This window comes from Chelon labrosus (assembly GCF_963514085.1).
Source record: "Chelon labrosus genome assembly, chromosome: 11".
Taxonomy (NCBI): domain Eukaryota; kingdom Metazoa; phylum Chordata; class Actinopteri; order Mugiliformes; family Mugilidae; genus Chelon; species Chelon labrosus.
Genome location: NC_140344.1, coordinates 5553345 through 5568869, shown reverse-complemented (window position 1 = coordinate 5568869; position 15525 = coordinate 5553345).

The window sequence follows — 15525 nt, the reverse complement described above, 5'->3', positions numbered from 1 at the left end:
ACTTAAGAAATACGTATGAGTTTCTTATGTATTTTCAGAATCAGGTGTGGTTATTTTACATCACTGTGTCAGAACAATACAAAGAGTGCTTTTTTTGGCTGTGTCTGGGTAAAAAAAAACATACTGCAGCTCTTCAGAAGGAGGGTGTAAATCTGTGACTCACAGACGACTGATAATATTATCGAAAAATCGTTCAGGTCTACACTTTCACTGTCATCTTTTATGCTTATTATCATCTTACAATACTGGTCACAGCCATGAGAAACTAACTTACAACTCTTTAAATCCCTGTAAGCAGAGAGGCAGTGACAATATACAGGCCTGGACAGCGTGCTAGCTGTTGATGTTTGAAACACAAGTCAAACAAATCATAGCAGGGCCATGGTGGAATGTAAAATGAAAAATAATGTCTGGCCACTTGATTGAAAAACACAATGTTTTATGTTGGGCATTGTGTTCCTCCACTTTTTTCCCCCCACTTTCAGGGCTCTTGGCTCCACCACTTCTTTTTTCTCCACATTCTCTCCTGCTGCAGGAGTTCGCGTCACATAACAAGTGTCGAGGAATCTAATCAGCACTCCAGTTCTGAGGACCCAGTCAGTGACGGGAGGTATAATAAATCCGTGGCTAGCTTTTGTGTTACAGTGCCATGGTGAAAGGACAGAGGCAAGGGTCTGGAGCTTTGTGGTGTAGCCTGCTCATTATTCATTCATGCCGGTAACTGAAGTCTTAACAGGGAATAAAAGAAAGTTAAAAAATCTCCTCTTGCTGCCCAGTGTAAACACAGTCGGCTGGTTTAATGTGTTGGTGAAGAACAGTTTGTTCAGAAGAACATTTTAAGAGGCTGCAGAGATCTTGATGCTCCAGTATTTTACATTTAAATTTCACACGCTGTGTTGGGCTGTGCTGCACCGTGTGTGTGTGTATTATGGAGTCTTGGTTTTGAACACTCTACAGCTTTGAAACTTTAAAAAACTAAAACATCACTCTGGCAAGATTCATTTATTTTTTTCCATATCCCGATAATACGTACTTTATGACAAAACAGGGGGGAATTGTTTAGTAATGGAGCTACATTTAAATCACGTCTACTTTACTGAACTCGACTGGAGGCGGCAGCTGAATTTCCATGAAGCATGTTCACCCACTTAATGCATATAAAGAGGTTTTCAACAATGTGATGGGAATGTGATTTTGTAGTGTGGGAATTAATGCCTAGCGTAGGCATTCTGTCTCCAAAAACGCTCATTTGATGAATTAAGCTGCTGATTGGCCTGCCCTTTGGGGGATGTTGCTCAGGATGTAGACAAGTGCTTCACACCCTAAAGATAAGGAAGAATATGTATATAAATATACAGCCGTCACGAGATTACAGTCATTTGCAAGATGCCTGTGCTATAAAAAAAAATGCGTGACACTGGTTTTTGAATCAGGGAGCCGCCTAATTTAAAGTAATACGTGGAAGCAATAGTGGCATTGAATATGTGCTGAGAAACGGAATACACAATAATGCATTTACATTTGCTCCTCCCAGATTTATACCAACAATTTTGACATTTTAATGGGACCGTTGGCGGCTGAGACGTGCCCCCATCCTGAGTACCGCTACCTGGGTTCCTCTGCCATCATCCATCTATGCATTTTGCCCCTCTCATCATTTCCCTTCAACCCTTCTCATCCCTTTAGCCCTTCTCATCCCTTCCCTCTCACCCTTAGAAAATTGAAAATTGAAATTTGTGAATGTAAGACCTCACTAAAATATTTCAGTCCCCATATGCTACACAAGCATTTGTGTTAAACCATCATCTCTGTAAGCACCTCTGGATTTCAGTGTCACCTTAATGCCTAAAATGGAAGTGGAATGTAAAATGGGACAGCGAGGGCTATATTAAAACTCAGAAACTTGTTATAGCAATGAGAAACGGCTTAAAAATGGCATTTTAATGTGAGGTCAGCCTGTGGGTGTGGGTTAACTGCCATGGAAGAACAATGGAGGGTGTTTCCTGTTAGAATCAGAGCACCTCTTCTACCAGCTTCCTCTCAATACTGAGGGAGTGTGTCTGCAGTGTTACTGTGTCTGAATAAGCAGCTGGCAGTTGCCACATTTTAATAACGCCCAATGCACAGAGGTGCTTCAGTCTGACTGTGGTCACATAAACTGTATGTACATAAGAGGCTGGACCGTCCCAGATGCTTCCACACAATAGCTGGTGGAGGTTGTGACCCTATCGACTTGCTCCCTGCCTGTGTGCGTAAATTGGCAGGTGCGCCCTACATCTGCGCTGACATCATATCCCAGAGTGTCACAGCACCAGGCGAGCACTCCAGCCAAAGAAAGCAGAGCAAAAACAATGTGAGCGAGTAATAATTTAAAAAAAAAAAAAACATGTGTGGGAGATTGCCAAACAGCACTTTGATTTCACAAGTAGAACTGGACCACAAGTGGGACTCCTTCTTATTTGACATCCGCGGTGGATCAGTAAGAGGCTGTATTCCTCTGAACTGTCTGACAATACAGACGACCCATTATCTGGCGTTACAGAATCAATCATTTCGATAGCTTTTAGTCTCGTCAGCCTGGTTTTGACTATTAGCAGTCCAGTGGAGGTGAGTGGCACTTCACGCATGCTCAGAAGTAATATGCTAGCGTAAAGAACATGGGAAAACTGATAATATCCTGACTGACAGGAGAAAATATGAATATAAATCCACAAAAAGCCAAATCTCCACGGGTCACTTGTATGTTTTATGAGGAAAATATTTTAGATTTATTGATTCACAACTCCCCACAACCCTTAACAGGACTAAGCGGGTACAGAAGATGAATGAATGAATGAATGAATGAATGAATGATTCACAACTGTTTTGGAGGCACAATGTATGACATATTTTTATCCATTTGATATGCTACAGTTTTCAATAGACCACATATATGTTCTTTTTACACTGTGTATTTGCATTTACACAATGTGTCTCTGGCAGAAAGTTCTTCAACGCTGATGTGTTTACTTGTCACGTTATCACAGTGGGCGATTGCATTCCGGATTTAATTCTTCTCTCTCTCATTGTGACAAACAGGTTTCAGGGGGGCTGGAAGGAGATTTTGTGGCCACAGGAAAGGGTTATGGTTTCAAACCTATTGTTTACCAGCAGGCGGGTTTGGCAACGTCAGTCTCATGTTTAAATTCCTCCGCTGTGTTCTGCGTGGGCCGGCAGAGGAAGTGTTTACAACTCCTGGACACTTGTCTTTGTCCACTGTAGATTTCTTTCTTGCTTTTCTGGTTCTGTTTATTCAAGCTCTCCAAACCTCTGAATGTTCTGGTCTAATGTTTCCAAATTTATATCAATTAAAAAAAGGCCATTGCGCATATTTAAAGACGTATTACACGTGAAGCTTTTGTGAAGGAACTCTTGAATTATATGTGTGGAAGGGATAAAAAGCCAAGAGTGCAGTAATTGCTGTTTACTGTTGGCAGTGATCATTTTTGTGGTGCAATCAACTTTTGTGATGAGGCTTGATGGAAGCAGCCCCCTTGTTTGTTTACTGTCTGCAGGGGTTGTTCATCTCCTCTGTGAAATGGATTCAGCAAAGTGATAATTAAGACGAGCGCTTTTGACTCAAGTCCAAAAGGAGGGGACGGACGGGGAAGACAGTGATGTCACTGGTCCTGCAGGGGCCGGTGTTTACGACATACCACGTCTCCCTGGAGAGATAATGTGATGGTCAGAGCTAATGGAAACACTGAGGACATCGATGCATTAAACACATTCCTGCAGAGCGCAGGGAGGCTGCGATAATATAGCAAAGTGTCATGGCCATAAAGGTCATGAAAGTCATTTAAAAAAGTCACCACAATAATTCCTTCAGTTCCCATGTGGAATTTAAATCATTTTAAACTGAATTGCCTCACTAACTTTCTATTCACCATGGCAAACTGACTCATCTTTTTTGTGCTTCTCTGACTTCATCAGTCACACAGCAACACTGTGTGTTGTGTTGTTGTGACACAAAGTTTTACTCAAACATAAATGGTTCTCAGATGACGATTCCTCAAAACTTTGATTCCATGACATTTGTTTAGGGCCACCATTTAGTATGTAGCTAGTATGATGTCTATGAGTACCTGGCAGTTACTCTTCGGTCCTTCACAACATGAACCATTTGATTGGCCTGACAGATCTTTGTCAGGGCATAATCTGTTCCCAAAGGACTGACTCCAGACCGACTTACAGCCACAACTTTTGTGGCCAAGGATGGTTTGGGCTGGCTTCCAGGATAAAGTTTTAATGTTTATGTGATAAACTAAGATAATGAACATGGTAAAATGTTACACTTGCCATAGAGCTGCATATAAGCATTGTCATGGAACGTGTTGTGGTGTACTCAGACAAGCAACAACTCAAACTGACACACTAGTCTTGATGCTCAGGAGATGCTACAAATCAAAACTGAATTGGCCTTAACCCTTTTCTTTTCTTTTCTTTTCTTTTCTTTTCTTTAAACTACAATGATGTGGTGAAACATCAGCCAATAACATAGCGCATGTATCAATCACAGTTTCTGTGCAAAAAGCAGGTTTTAATATAAATGTATCACAAGCTTGTTCAAGTTTAACAATTCAACTCTAGCCGAAAAGTGTTTGTTAACAACCATCTGGTCTAACAGTGTAGGTGACTATTAAATCTCTGTTGTTGCATTGCTTTTAGATTAATCTTTACTTTAGCTCCCAGGTGCAGTTTAGCAGCTTTTACAAGTTGCACTACTTGTTGTTGTAATGTAATTTAATTCCTAACAGAACTTGTCCTTCAGTCTTCTTTGCCAAAGAGAACAGGCATGTTGCAGGAAAGGCCTGACTGAAATAGGTGAGCATAAATGTGAGGGAGTTTCCATTTGCTCCATGACCAAAAAGAGTAAATGTGTAGCTACTGTGGATCCCCTGAAATAATTATATCATACAAGAAAGTATGAAACAATGACAGCTAGAGAAACAGGATGCAGATCTGGAATGCAGAGGGCAAAGGTCGTATTTCCAAATGATGACCTCAAGTTTTTTTTTTGGACACGCTGGGAATTTTTTTTGCTGAATTGACGGAGCAGGTCGTTAAAAGGAGGAATTTTAACCTGATATAGGTCAGAATAAGAGCTGGCATGGCATCAGCAGCACTTCATCGTATGACGTTAGTAATTTTGTTTCCATGTAAGCTCTCATGAAATGATGGTTACAAAAACTGCAAAAATATGAAGGTGAGTCTACGCTGGATGCTGATCCATGAACTTGCCAGTTTTAAATATAGAACATAATACTTTCCAGTCGCATTACGGAGACAAATATGAAAAAAAAAAAATTAAGTAAAACAAAGAAAAGGACCACTAATCTCTAACTAGCAAAAACCTGATCCTGAACTCAGAAACTGTCCCCAAACAAATACCCTCTATATACTGTCTATATACTGTATACAGTATCAACAGAAAAGTAAAACTTTGCACACGACACTCTCACGACAGAAAAATGACTAAAATCAGCATTTACTGTTGACTTGGAAAGCATCACACTTTTGAGTTTGAATTTAAACTTGGTCCATATGTCTTCATTGCTCTATGAGACTTCATTGCCCTAAACGAGCTTAATGACCACATGACAGCGGATAGTGAAGTGGAGATCAAACATGTGATCAGTAATCTGATTCATGCCATACGGAAGGAGAGAGAGGAGATGACCTGACCCGTCTAATGCCATTTAAGATATGATGAAGTATTTTTTTTCTTCCTCCATAGCTCAACCTTAACAGACTGAGATCAGGCCAGTAAACATGAATCATTTGGTTTCAAGTTTCATACCAGTGCAGCATTTGTCAATCTTTTGACCGCACAAGAATAAATTCCAAACTGTCAATATGCAGCATATTTTATTATTATTTTTTTTTTTTTCACTCTGGGCTAAAACTCTTTCATTTTTTTTAAGAGATGGTAGACCAAGATGTAAACATAAAACTTCAATAGCACACTCCACTCTAAGTATATTTAGTACCCCAGATGGAGAGAGGGTTTGAACAGGAAGTTTAAAGCTCAAATGTTTTTAACATTTGGTCAGAAATAAACAGCATTTTGAGTGGAAATTCATTAATTTAAATATAAAGTAACTTCAGTGTCTAAAAGATAAAAAAATTTAAAATTAAATTAAATGGAACATTGCATTTTACCCATGGTGAATGATTCTTTTCTCACATTGTTTAGTGTTTAAACCAGGTCATGAGTTAAGGCCTATTGTGACCTGTCAGAATGTTTTGCTGTCATGTGTATATCAAGGAGTGCATGGAGGTGAGAGCAACAGTTTAAATGTCCCACAGTGTGGGAACTGAATCTCATTTTCTGTTGAAATGTATCCTGTGGTTTAACAGACTTTCTTCTGGCCACTCTCTCGTGTTTGTGTCTGTATACGTCTGTGTCTCACAATGCCCTCCTCCAGACAAACATACAAGCACTGTGAATGCTGACCTTCCTTTGCACAAACACATCTTTTCCTGTGCCGCATAGAGTCACCAACACAGCCTATTTATTTATCATGACAATCAGCAATAGAAAATGTTGGACAGTACACAGAATTTCCCAAAATTTCCTGTATTGTCCAACAAAGAACACATCTCACAAGGACATTTCTATTCAATCAGTCTTTTCTTTTTGGTGTAAAAGTCCTTAAAATGACTATTGTACCGTCGTAGACTGTGTAGCAAAATAGTTTAGATTGATATTTAAATGATATTACGCAGTTCACACGTTTTCTCATACTCTGGTATGAGCCAGTTTACATCACCATACACAGTCATTTGTGGGGAGTTGCCTGAATACTAGAAGTAGAGTATAGAAGTTATTTTTTTTTCTATTTGCAACTGACTTTTCAAATGAGTTGTTATGAAACAGTGTTGAAAGTGTCGACCCATCAGCGAAAATATTGCCATTTAGCTAGCTCTAGCTAGCAGACTACCAGAAATCAGTCTTTCATCCCCATTCTAAACAGTAGTTACCAGTGGCAGCCTGCTGTGTTGGTTCGTTTTAGAGCGGCAAAACAGAACTGGGTGTAATCTCTGCCAGAGGTGGCAAAATTGCGACATTTCGGAAATCGTTTGCAACACACCAAGAAAATGCTGGCAGTAGTTTTGAGGGCGTGGCACTGGAGCTGTTAATTTCAACACCAGTGATTTTATAAAGCCCTAGATGACTCGTCACGCTAAAGAGCATGCTAAGTTCCACATTGGAAACCACCTTCAAGCAACAGCCAAAGAGCAACAAAGACAACTGATTGTCAGATAAATGGCTCTGCATGGCCAACGTTGAACACTTGTGTTTTTCCATTCATTTGGAGACATAGTACAGTTTGCCAGGCCCCAAAGCCATTCTTAAACTATACCAGTGAATGCTAAATGTGGTTCAGACGATTTGCTGTCATCAGCAATCCTGTCACATCCACACACAATTAGCACAACTGTTAAAATATATATAAAATATATCTTTAAGAGCACTGGTATCTCTGGTATTAGCAGTCTGCAATGTTCAGGCACTGGTAGAAACATGCCAAAAGTCAAAACTCTCAGATGGGATTAAATGGAGGATGCACATGAGCTGTAGTGCTACACAGACTGTGACGATAAATGACTGAAGGAAAAAAAAAAAAAAGACAGACTCAAAATTACAAATTCCTGAAATGCCAAGATGACTATAATCAGGTGGGGTGGTGTATTTTCCCAGAGGATCACATATGACTCACTTTGTAATGGTTACACTTATTTGCACACAGACGTCATCAGGCTCAGTCACGAAGCTCAACTTCAACAGTACTAGTATCTCAAGACCTCTACTGGAGATTGAGGCATCCTGAGCTGTTCCCAACTCACTTTTTACTGAACGGTGCTTGACATTCATCCTGCACAACTGCATTTCAGTGACAAATTGTCACTATAATATTCCAACATTCAACAAAATACAGTTGATGGACACAGAGTGATTAATAATTGATAAGATACACTGATGGCTGTCATGTAAAGAATAGTTAAGGAAGTGATATCAGACAAGGCACTGATATTTAATCATTTCTCACATTCTGAATGTAACTGATGAAAAGAATTTGTGAAATTTAAACACCAAAAGCTGCAGTATGTTAAAGATACTGAAAATCGGTGTCTGCATGAACAGCCAGAGTTTCTTGTATCTGGGGTGAAACAGTAAAAATGTACTGCGTTCTGACATTTATTGCTTTTTCCCACAGCTTTTGCAGATATCTAGAAACTAACAAACCGTAAAAATGACTGTTTGTAAATACTTAAACTGCAGCCAGCTTATTTAACGTATTTTAGACATTCCTCCCACGAGGCAATAACTACTGACCTGAAAGCGTTTTTTTTTTTTTTTTTTGACAGGAAACAGCACAGGAAGCCACTGCCCATGAGTACACGGGAGCAACTGGAAAGAGACCCCCCAGCCCACCAGGCCAGGTCAGGCCCTGATGCGTCATCCGTCCAGAGGCAGAGGAATGCAGCTCTCTTTGTGTCGGAGTCAACACAGCCTCAAATCTGTAAATCCAATTCAGCCTCTCTGTCTGTCGGGATAAAGACACAAAGAAACAGACTCTGCACAACACAGGATTGTCTAGACGTCCTAATTGTATTTACATAAGAAGCCATGGATTTCAATAAGTAATTTTGCCAGGAAAAAAACAGCCACTTTGGAGAACATTGCACCTTTTCACCAAAAAAGTCAAACTTAAGATTGACCGCTGGTTACATGGAGAAACACTGGCTACAGTGAGAGTAGCTGAAACAAGGTTTCCAAGCTTTCTCCTTTGAGACTTTCGGACCTTTTAAAGTACATGAATGGGGAAAACTGCAGAGGAGCCGAGTGTGCTTTCAGTTACCATGGCAATGGGCATTTAAAGAAACAGCTGCTGTTTCCCTCTGTGCAGAGTGAGGGTGTGGGCTGCAGAAAGGGATGTCTGTTTTCTTTGTTTGATCATACAAGCACCAGGCATATACTACACGCCCATGGGTGATGTACGAGTGTGAGTACATATGCATATCATATGCACATGTTTGGGTTAGCGTGCAACAACAACACCACTGTTCCCAGGAAGTAAGCTCCATGTCCTAATCTTACAGACTGGGGTCTTCAAAGTGGCAGATCTGGAGGGGAAGTGTGTCTAGATTACTGTTGTCATCCAGCTTCGACATGACACAGGAAACAAGAGAGTCTCTTGCCTGTCTTCAAAGGCACAGCAGATCTAACAGTGTGTTGGTCTTCAGTAGTGTGCCACTTCAAACCTTTTCTGAGTCGAGCGATTTCTTCAAAGTCTCCTTTCTCCTGAGAAATGAGACAAATGAGTCAAGTATATTAGCATAATTGCATTGAAAGTAACACGTGAAGCTCTACAAAGGCTATTTGGGGTGCAGTATCAGTCTCCAATTGCCTTCCACACATGAAGAAGGATCTTTTGACCTAACTGTACAGCTACATTTTCATACTGTAAATGCCTGTTAGTGTTACGTGCTGAGTTTTTGCACACTTTCTGTATATGTCTCTGTTCTGTCATGTGATTTCAGGTTTTCCTGATGCTCCTGGTGCTACAGTATGTGACTGAGTGCACCTAATGGCAAATGCTCATCAAAGGAGGAGAGTATAAAGGAGGAAGGAGTCACATTTGCCATGAGCCAATTGTAAATTCAATCCCTCGGTGCAGAGTGAAGGTGTCGTTGTTGGTTTGTTAGCCCTTATATGCTTGAGTTAGAGTTGCTCTCAGTTTGCACAATGTACTTTTTTTTTATCATTTGGTTAGATTATTATTGATCACTGTCAGCAGACAACATATGTAGCTCTTCCATTGGGTTTCTCTGTTTTTTCATTCTTTTTAACTTTGTAGCATCACACTCGTCCCCTTGTCCATCTCTGGGAAAATAATACGGGAATATGTTCAGAGTAAAGTTTTCATCTCATTCATAAACTGCATCAAACTCAGTAGGAGGAGGTTGGGGTTGATGACAGGTGCACAAAGTGCACAACTTATAAAATAGAACTGGGTTCACTGTGATTTTGTTAAACTAAGGGAAAGATTATAGTTTTGATAAAATATTAATAAACACATAATCTTTTAAATGACTGGCCACTTTCTATATTAAAACATATATATATATATATATAGATATTTTATTTTCAACATACATGTAACATACTTTTCTTCATATGTCTTGCTTGTCAAATATGTTAAGTGGCAATGTTTCCTCATTACACTGATATAAAAGTTGATCTGACCACAACTCAGTTTCCTTCAAAACAACTTTGAGGTTATAGTTCATCTTTAGTTTGTAGACCAGTGGGAAACTGTTTAGATCCTAGATATACATAAACACCATTAAAGCACGACTGTCAATAGCTGATCATTTTCCAAATCAGAATCAGTCATCCACAACATCTGTGTATGCAGAACTGAAGAAGCCACTTGGATGAGGAAAACAGAAAAGTCCAGTTGCCTTTGTTCTTTAAAACTCTTTGTTTTAATTGCATGACATTGTACTCCAGATGCTGATTTTTTAACTACACTGGTGGCAAGGAGAGCTCTAAGGATATTTGCACTTAACGTTTTCTTTGTTTTTGAATCTTTTTTTTGAAGTGCAACCACAGGCTACATGAAAGCAAACATGAAAACAGAACAAAAGACACCACCGTAGACAACGTCCTACATCAAGTGATTAAAAATACTCTGTGTTTTACGTCAAGCTTGTTGTAATGGTGGGAGGAGATCAAGAAAAGAATAAAATCTTATCTCCATTTATTTTAAAGTTGTTGTGGATTTGGAGACCAATTAGTTATCGTTATTGCCTTTTTTAATTTGAACCAAATGAAAACCAGACTCACCTCGGCTGCTGCCATAAAAAAATTCTGAGTGGACAAGAGGGCGTTCCGCTCAGGAACACGTGATGTTTTGTGACCCTGGTGCAATTCAACATCTTTCTCAACATGGCGAGGTCAGCACTTAGGAGCTGATTGTGGGAAGTCACAAAGCACAATCAGAAATCCTACACAGTAGAGTGGATGGGACATTGGAGAGAACCATAGACAAAGTGTTAAACGGTGTAGAGATCACATTGCAGGATCCTGAAGAGGTGTAGTGATATAAACGAATTCCATGTTTACTTAAGTAGCTAATCAGACAACCACCGTCAGGCAATCACAGAAAAATGTGACTCAACTGCCCGGTCCTTCTCGTCACCAGAGACAATCATATCATCTCCATGGAGCCTGCTGTGTATGAAATGGACTTGAAGAAAGCACATACACTATGTCGCATGTGAAAAGGGTCAGAGTGTGGATTGTTGTGTGAATCATTTTATTTGCTGCAGTGTTAGACACACATATTTTCAATGTTTCTGTCAAGATTCCCTTCCTGCTTTCTGCCTCTTGTTCTAAGCAAGCAAGTTTTTTTTTAACTTGCTTGCCATGGTCATTTCAGCAGCCGTTTTTTCCCATTCCAATATTTCATTTGTTTTTTTAGAATTTGCATATGGGTATGGGCTTAATCAGCTGACCCTAGCTTTAATTCAAGGAGCTGAACTCAACTATCATATGAAACCTTGAGTAAACCTAACCTAACCCAAAAACCCAATGATTAGTAAAATGTTCATTTTAAATACTCCAGAATCCTTTGCAGTCCGTGACAGCCTTAAGTCTGGGACAGCCCCATGGGTTTCCTCCTTTGTTTCTTTCTCCTTGCGTTGCCAGGCCTTTGGTGGAGCTGTCTTCAGTTTTTTATTTGTAGGTCTTTCTGTCTTTAGTTCCGTCTTCAGCAATTGAAGTGTCCCCACTGTGTTTTACAGACCATGTTTTGTATGCTCTGGATCACGAGCTGTTCAATTCCTTCTCATTCTGGTACAGGTACCGTTTTAGATGTTTTTTTGGCCAAGTCTAATTTGCGCTTTGTATTCTTGAGGCCTATGAGTGGTATTCAACTCATGGTGAACCCTCTGTATTTGCTCTTGTGACGTCCACCCTTTATAGAATACTTGGACAATGAAATGCATATGTCTCGGAGAGACTTCTTCTTGGCAGGATGTTGTAAAGGGTTTTTTCTTCAACATGTAAAGGATCATCACCAGTTTTTTTTTTCCTGTGGATGTCCTTTTTATGTTGCAGAGCTCATAGTGTGTTCTTTTTTTTTTCTCAGAATGTACCAAATTGTTGATTTGTTCTCTCCTTATGTCTCTCTGATGGATTAGTTTTTTCAGCCTGTTTCACTTGCATTGAGACTTCCTTTTGGTTCACAGCAGCGGATTTGCCAATGAAAATGGCATTCATTACAACCTGACCGTGTTCTCCACGTTTAAAACCTTCATTTCCATTCAAGGCAGCTTCAGAATGTGATTTTCTCTTGTTCAATTGGAGGGCTTCATTGTAAGTGCTGAACAGACCTTAATATAATGTTACTTAGCTAGTAGGACTGTGGTTGGGTTTGATCGTGGCCACTGAGCTTCCATTCCTCCAGTGAGATTAACTCGGCCTTCCGAGCAGCTCAACCAATAAACAAAAACTTCAACCTCTGCATGTGTAGTTGTGTTTCTGCCTGAACAAACTGCAACCATCTCTCCTGTCTCTGTCTCCACGTGAGTGTCTGCCTCTGCGGCAACAAGTGTCTCCACCTTCTTGTAATGAAAGGCTGCGTGCTGGAGGAGCGAGCGGCATCAGAGAACACCTGTGGAAAAGCAAACAGCCTCAGCCAGGGCAGCTCTAATAAAGAGGAAAATTAACATCCATGCCAAAGTAAAATGTGTTTACTGGAGCTGACAGGGAGAGAAGAGGGGGTGGGAGGATTAACGTCTGAAGTGTGTGTTTGCACTAAAAGCATTAATGTTGCTGCTGAACTTCATTTGAATTGCTGAGCACATTAGAGTTCGCATGATAAGCGACCACACGATGAAGATCACATTTCTAGAATTTCCCATCTTAAAAACAGCAGCCAGCGCTCACAAACACTCTCACTTTTCCCTGTTTGCTCTCTTGTTGCTAGTTGGCACCAGTGACAGTTTTTTGCTGTTTGGGCTCTTATATCAGATGATTCATGCCTCTTGGACAGGGTGGCACTCCAAATGCGCTTTGATTGAGGCAATTAAACCCAAGGCCCTTGAACTATTTTAAACAAGTCCTAACTCGTTCAGCTTAAATGTGAGTTGCCTGATGGTACAACTTGAAAGGCCCTTGCATCAACATCCTCTAATGTGATGGATAATTTTGATGCTTTTTTTGATGCCTCCCAAAAATAAATCACTTCATTCAGAGTTTAGTTTGTAACGAGACAGAAGCTGCAATAATAGATGCAACAAATGGTAAGTTTTTGCGTCTGGCATAATGTAAAAGCGTTTACTGCCGGGCATGCTGTGGGAACAAACACACTGCAGGGTTTTGGCATGTGCTCAAGACATTCCCTTGAAAATCGTAACTTATGGAGCCAAGAAGGAAACATGCGCATGCCTCTTGAACCATCTCAGCTCACTGGAACCGTTTAGAAATTGTTGATTTTATTCAGCAATTACAGTAATTATCATTTTCCTGCATTTGACGCATCCATTCGTTCGCACAGTGGTTTGTGCACTGGTTTGTGGTGCCGTTGGCCGTTGACATCTTAGCAGTGGCTTACGTCACCTTAATCCAGGCTAAATCACAGAGGTGGAGCTGAGGTGAGTGTGTAACACCTAAGCAGAAGGCTGGTGGCAATGGCTTTGTGACAGCACGCACCTGTCACTCAAAGCAGCCACATACTTAATCATGCATATCCACTGACTGGATATGGCTTTACCTTAATACAACTGAACTTAACTGGTTAACTGGTGACCACATTCATCTTCTGTAACCACTTGTCCTGTGAAGGGTTGCAGGGGGGCTGGAGCCTAACCCAGCTGTCATCGGGCGAGAGGCGGACTCTGGACAGGTCTGTCACAGGGCTTAACTGGTGACATTTTTATATATATATAAAAATGTTCACTTATATAGTTGCCAAGAATGTAGAAATAAGCTAACACTTTTTTCTAATTTACTTATTTTTGTTGTTACCAAGCCATAAATATGTTTATTTCCACCGTAAACTTAGACATTTTAACATGGAGTTCAGTGGGTAATGACTCGATGTCATTCAGGATGTAGTCATATCTGCCTATCTCAAACGTGTTTCATTTATTTCCTTTTTTCAACAGTTCAACTCTCGTCTTCAAACAGCAGCCCGTATAAACTGAAGCCTCTTTCTTCACTAATCAGAGCTTGCAAATTGCTTTCCAAATTCTCAAATGTGACTGACCGATGCATGTATTTACTAAACGCACTTGTTGACAACTTAATCTCAAGTGTTACATCTGTTTTATGTTTCGTTTTTAATCTAGCGAAAGACTACAACTCCAAGGTTGCTGATAATTAGTATATATCCGCAAATCATAACACACGGAGGCAAATTAGTAGCCGTAACATATCACTTAAACTAACTGCTTCCTTATTGCTGTTCAGTCTGTTCCACGGTAAGACATAACATTTGTTGGGTCAGACAAAATACCTTTTCAGTGCTGAGAAAAAAAAATTAATCGTAAAACAGTTAAGTAAGTGTGAAGAAAAGGTTGTTGAAATGTGTTAATTGCCAATTAGGCTCGATGCTGCACTGATGGTTAAAGCTGCTAAAAGATTAAACAATTTATAGCCCCATCAGACTTTACAAACAGCAGGGTGCACGTCATGTCCTCCCGACTGTTATCTCAAAGTTTCCTTCACAGGTCTGTGCAAAAAGATATGGTCACATTAAAGGTTGAAAAAATAACACAGAAAGGGCAAAAAGCATTTAGTTTCTTACGAGCAAGAAAGTGTTCCAAGTTTATAAAACTTCAGTTGCCTTCATCAGCGCTGGAACAGCAGTAGACAGCAGGTTATGATTTACTCTGACAGACCAGTTGTCATAACTGGGTGGGCAGAACAATGACGGGTTTGCTGTTGACCTAATTGCCATTTTGGTGGATATAATTATTGTTGTCGGCAAACTCTTGGGAGTAGGATTTCAAGTCTTTGAAAAGCTGACAGAAGAAGTAAGCATTCACTGTGCATACAGCCTCCATGGAACTACTGTAGGAGGTCAGTCTGCAGCAGGGAACAAGTACAAGTACCATACACCGTTCAGGCATAACATTATGACCACTGACAGGTGAAGTGAATAACACTGACCATCCTGTAGCAATACAATATTCTGCTGGGAAACTTTTGGACCTGGCATTCATGTGGATGTTACTTAGACATGTACCTTCCACCTAGACCAGACCGGACACCCCCACCCCATAGCAATGACACTCCTTGATGGCAGCAGCCATCCCCAGCAGGATGCAGCCTGACACAGACACACACACAAAAACGTTTTAGGAACAACTCAAAAAACATGAAGAACAGCACAAGGTGTTGACCTGGCCTCCAAATTCACTAGATCCCAAACTGATCAAGTATCTGTGGGATGATCCATAGAGGCT